Source organism: Uloborus diversus, chromosome 2, assembly GCF_026930045.1.
Source record: "Uloborus diversus isolate 005 chromosome 2, Udiv.v.3.1, whole genome shotgun sequence".
NCBI classification, from domain to species: domain Eukaryota; kingdom Metazoa; phylum Arthropoda; class Arachnida; order Araneae; family Uloboridae; genus Uloborus; species Uloborus diversus.
In genome coordinates, this window is record NC_072732.1 from 19,694,467 (window position 1) to 19,700,875 (window position 6,409).

Here is a 6,409-nt window from a genome sequence, read left to right on the forward strand (position 1 = left end):
CCGCACCATCACCGTCGACCGGCTCCTCACGATGCTGCTCCTATAGCGAAAGCCGTCTCCAGGTTGCATCCATGTCCTACACACACGCGCATACATACGCAGCTACACACGCACACACACACACCACACACACACACACAAACACACAACTACCCACACATTCATGCCTGCACACTGACACAAACACATATGTCTACACACATACACATACCCCCTCCACAAACACATACACACATTCATATACACAACTACCCACACACTTATGCCAGCACACAGACAAACACACATGCCTACACACACATACACATACCCCTACACACAAACACACATACCCCCACACACAAACACACACGCCTACATACACACACTTGTGATTGCGAAAAACATAATTTGAATTCAAGATGTCAAAATTCAAATTAATTTTTTTTTTTTTTTTTTTTTTTCAAAATTGGTGCATCCGTTTAGGTGCTAGAGTGCCACAGACAGACACACAGATACCCAGACACGTCAAACTTATAACCCCCTTCCTTTGTGTGTCGGGGGTTAAAAAAAAAAGCTTTGGATCAAAATGCGTTTTTAAAAATGTTAGAAAGAAAAAAAAGTAACGCAACAAAGAGACTAAAAGACGTAACCATGGTAACATACAAAAGTTGATCTCCGTTTCGAAAATAAATTCCATTTATACTGTCCAACCACGGAATGCATGGAATTTTCAAATGTCCAGTTAAGGAATGAATCTAGTGAATAAGTGGGAAAAGTAAAAATTTGATGCGCGTATTCCGCTCTTTTGAATGAGACTCTGCTTCTGCAAAAGCTGACATCGGTAAAAAAAAATAATAGATTCGTCCATTTCCGGCTGTAAAACGGATGTTTGTCTTTCCATACAATTTGTGGTCAGACAGTACCTTCAATTTTTGATTTTATCCTCAAGATAAATCATTTAGAATCTTTTGGCGTGCTTAAGGCAAGCCTTGGAGTTTGGTTTTCTTAAACGATTCCTGCAGCTCCCCGAATGCTCTTAGAAACGTCGAATAAGCTTCATTTGATGCAGAAAATTTCAAGCTTTCGACACTTCGAGGTGCTCTCCCTATTTTACGAACTAATTTTGTGCAAATTTCATGAAAATCGACCGAACGGTTTAGGCGCTATGCGCGTAACAGTCATCCAGACAGATATCCAGAGACACCAGGCACGGATCCACGGGAGGGGAACTGGGGGAACGTCCCCCCCCCCCCAATCAAAAGTGTACCTAAAAATTTTCCGAACAGAATCCTGGAAAATTCTTCCGTTTTTTAAAACTTGAACTTCAAGAAAGGCGACAGGAAAAGCGAGGAGAGAATTGCAAAAGCGGATCCAAAGAGGGGAAAACTGCGGGAATGTCCCCCCCCCTCTGAAAACTGGTTGTTGAAACTCGCGGGTTACTCGATCATCGGCTATTATTTATATGAGGATAATGAGGAGTCACGTGCGGGACAAATGACCGTTTTCCGGGGAATGGTACTTCTTTATTAATACTCGACCCCCTCGATACACAATCTCTTTAAACAGCCTCCAGCCTCCACGAACATGTCCCTTCTCCTGGACGGTGGTGTGTATGTGAATGTGGGTGGACGTATGTGTTTGTGTAGGTATGTGTGTGTATAGGTATGTTTGTAGGCGTGTATGCTGAGATATGGACCCAGGAGGAGAGGAGGCCGGGGTATAACTTTGATATACACCCCCAAAAATTACGCGCCAAATCTGGCACTCCCTACGGACTTTTTAGGGTTGCTGTTTCTGATTTTGGTGTTGCCAATTTAGGTTTTTTTCAGCTTTTAGGTTTTTGCTGTTGCCAAATTTAATATATTCTTGCATTTTGTGCCATTTTTTGAGTTTTTTTTTTAAAAGGTTTAGTGGCAACAACTTTTGGAAAATTGAAAAAAGTCGCCAAATTTCCGATTTGTGGGGTATATCAAAGTAGTTCCGAGGCCGGACTCCGATGGTGCTCGCAGAGACACGGGTCCAAAAATCAAAGGAACTCCAACTGCGGTCAAATAAGAGTAGTAAGCAATTCGTTGATTGCTTAAAAAATCCCTCAAACGATTAAACTAAGCAATGAAAATATTAAATAATACGTCAAATATATAAAAGTAAGTCGTGCCTTTCCTCAGAGTGGCTCTAACATTAGACCGTACACTTAAAAATTATAAGTGCCAGGTGTAAAACGGAAAACTACCGGTAAAATGGCGGACTTATGGTAGTGGCAAAAAATTATAAACCAGCCAAGTGTTCCACATAATAATAATTCACTCCAGCAAAGATGTCTTTTGAAGAACAAAATCATACCTGAATCATAACTTACCTCGAGATATGTGTCGATGTTTTCGTTTGACCTTTTCACTACTATCTTCTTCTTATTATTATTTCTTGAGGGATATACTTCACTCTAACAAAGTGGTTCACTCTACTATCGTTTTAAATTTACCTCCTTCGATAAACTGAATGTTACAAATTGTCAATCTAGTTTGATTGATTGATTGATTGATTGAGATAACGTTATTGACGCTAACTCCATCCGTTTTTCGTTTGTGAGATTGCTTTTTGATTTCAACTTGCTGTGGCTTTTAAGTCACTTTGTGATCTGTAGCAAGCAAGTCACATGATGCATTGCTATTTCTTGTTTTCAAAAATCATACCTAGTAATAAATATTTCCTCAAAAACAACCCTGTTGTAAACATTTCCTCGAGGTACAGCATAAAAACCTCCCCTGCAAAAAAAAAAAAAAAAAAAAGTCCGTCATCCTAAACCTCAAAATTCTCTGCCTTAAAAAGTTATGATATCCAGTTTGCCCGCCAAGTATCTGCCAAACTACCATCCTCCCTGCTTTCCTCTTTCATCTCACTCACTTTCGTTGTAACCTTCCGCCAACTCCTCAGAAGAATGGATAAATAGTTTAAGTTGTTGTCAAGCCTACTGCTTCGAGGAAAGCTTTGAAAAGAGAGATGGTTGACTGGTGACCAAAGAGCTAAAATGTATAAGTATGCGTAAAGCTAAATGTATCTAGTGTGGTGTTGATGCAACGCTGACTGCATCCTTGGCAAAAGTTAAAGCATGCGCTAAGCCAGGCGCATGCGCTTTTCCAACGCGTGCACACACATTGAGCATATTCAATGGCTCATGGAACCGGATTTTCGTTGTGTGTCTAGTTAATACTACATCTATGAGATATGCCAGTTTATAAAATCAGTGACTTCATAAAATAAAATGTCCTCAGAACGAATGTGATTTTAATAAGCGTCGGCGACTGTATAAAGGGGAAAGGGGGGGGGGGGGCAGCACATGTGGACAATTTTGATTCAAAATACAAAGCATGAAATACGAGTGAAGGAGCATCTAACATACCTCTGTATGCATGTTTGTATATTTATATATATATATATTTCTTTTTATTTATAAAAGAAATAAACGTCTAGAAATCGTGAAATTCTGTCTATGACCGGCTTGTGTCCAGGGGACTCCATAGCATCTACGGCATTGAAATGTTGTACAAAATTTACCGGGGTTGCGCCGGTAACCCCGGTACCGGTAACCCCACCCGGTACCGGGGGGTTGCACCTGGGGGGTTTTATTTAAAATTTGGAATTACGTGTTTTTTTTTGCAATTTTTTAAGCTAAAATTTCACATAAATTGCCTACTAATAACGGGATGAAAGATTTCCCACACCCCTCAACATACGATGTCACTCGAAAGAGATTTTGTTTCTGCATCAAACAAAGCTTGTTCCAATTTTCTCAATTAATTAGCCAGCAGATATAAAAGCTTCTATTTTAGCGATAAGTCCCAGGATCGACTCTAATTCATCACGCTCGGAGCTAAAGAGCTAATATGTTACTAGAGACCAAAAATGTAAAAGCTATTGTTTTTCAACCGTACATAACTGCTGTTATGCAATGCTAAGGAGCCCCTTAGCATCTACAACTGTGCAAGTTGGTACAAGTTAGTTTAAACAAGGGAAAGTGGTGCTCTTCAAAGCGTTTTTTTTTTTTTAAATACTTGGTTATGCATATTTCCATCAAGTTCTTTTGTCTTCGAGTGGGAGCGGGATTGTGCTCCCCTATTAACTTATTCAATGAGAGGGAGAGGGGGATTTTCATTTTGTTCGAAACGGAACTTGTAACGCGTTTTTCAAACTGATTCTTTCTCATCAACGATTTCAATCTTTCCGAATCAAATAATATTTGCCAAGCAATCTTCGGGGGTTGGTGAGCGCCAACGAGTGTTACATATTTTGGTGATTTGTGTTTTAAAATCAAATTAAAATATCGGACATACTTTTCTTGGTGACGGTGACTGGAATTTTAGAAATTTTACTCTGGAAAACCAAGAAATCTTAGGGAATTTGATTTTGTCCAGAGAATGGCCACCCTGAGTAATACCATATGCTACAGGTGCAAAGTGATGTATTCGGTGGATTATGCAATCAGGGCCTGATACTCATAGGGCTCAGGAAACTTGAGCTTCCCTTCAGAATTAACAGGGGGCCCAAAACTGACTTAAAAGCTTTACAATATACTTTTATCACACTTGATGAATTTTATGAAGTAATAAATCTGAAACAACTGAACACCCTTATCTGTAGCGAATTGGAGTACAAAAGTTCAATATGTCTAGGAGGGGGGGGGGGGAGTTTAATTGGAAGTCTGCTTTGTACCGTTTTTAGAAATCTCTACATAGTATAAAATGAAGTCTCCAAAAAGCGTCTGTTTGTTTGAACTCGCAAAACTCGAGAACTACCCGGCCGATTTTGCTGAAATTTTCACAGTTTGTTCCTTTAAGTCCTGAGAAGGTTTGCAGACCAGTTCGAAAACAATTCGATGAATAGTTCTTTTTTTAATTCCAATTTAGGCCCAATTTTCACATAAATTCCCGAAAATGGGGGTGAAAAATTACTTTCACATATTAATATTACATATCGTTCGAAAGGGTAGAATTTTCCGCGTTCTACGCTATTTGTTTCAATGCTCTAACTTTATTACAGCGGGAGTTATTTGCGTTTTTAGCTCGAATTTTTTTAGGTTTAGCTGAAATTTAGGTACTACTTTCTTCATTAAATAAATCAATAAAAAGTGAAGGAGTTGTCCCACAGCTTTCATTTTGACGCCATTGGAAAAAGCGACCTTTTTTACTCCAGAATTAACTCGACCTATGGTCGAAAAAATAAGCTTTTATCTCGAAAGGAAAAAAAGTTACAAGCCTTTTTAAATCAAGTTTCAGAAATCTCGATTCCATTCAAATTGTGAACCATTTTCTTTCGCATTTTAATTCCTCAAACTTATTTTATTTTGTGTTTCCATGGCTACGCATTTTAAATCCATCTTTCTGGATTTAATTTCTTAAAAGTATTTTAATATCTGTCTTCATTGTTTAGAAAGGAAATCATGATGTTTTTTTTACTTATTTTTTACACCTGATTGTTGAATATACGTCACTTGACAGAATTTTTATTTTCAAGGTGGACCGGGCAAAGCCGGGCAACGCAGCTAGTAATACATATAACAGTAGTGAGTTTTGTTTCAATGCGGGTAGAATTTTTAGAAAATAGGAATGTACTAGAAACAAAAAGTGGGGGCCCTGAAATGAGACTTAGCTTCCTCTAACTTCAGAGGTTAATGCTCCCCCCCCCTGCATGCAATGTTAGTTAGCAGTAAAGAATGGTCCTAGGAATGTTTTTTGAGCTTGTATTATGTGTACTCTCCTGTCCTTTTGTTTCTGCAATTTTGTAGCAGCGGAAACAGATGCTTGAGAAATTCTGCAGACTATTTCTTGGCCAGGGGAAGAAAAAAAAATTAAGAAAAAATGTGTCTAATTTGAAGAAACGAATATGTGTACTGTATTCTCTGGGATCTGCAGGCAGCATAAACTTTTAGTTTTTAAGTTTAGCATCTTATTTTTAAGCATTTGTCAGTGCTGATGGTTAAGATTTTATGATTGGGCTAACGTTGGTTCATCTTGCAGATTACTTTTGGGTTTTTTAATCTGCGTCGCAAACTGCTGAAAGAAATTATGCTACTGGGTTTGTTTCTTTCGAAACTTTTGGATGCTTTTGATGCTAGTCAATAATAGGGTTTTGAGATATTTCGTCGTTTGGTTAGAAGCTCAGAGTTTGGGTATTGGCCGTTGTTCTTCAGTTCTGTATGTCTTTATTTGTATGTACTGCTTTGCTTATTTGAGTTTACCTTTTAGAATCTGTCGCCTAACAAGATTTTTTTTTCTTAGAAGGAAAGCCGTTTGAGGAAAAAACAGCAGTACTTCATACAACACTGAAGAAGAACGCCCATTTTTGAGAACCCATGTCGCTGACGAAATAACAATCAAAAATATTTTGTTTGGTGTGATGAAGATTAAAAAATGATGAGTACTTGAAATGA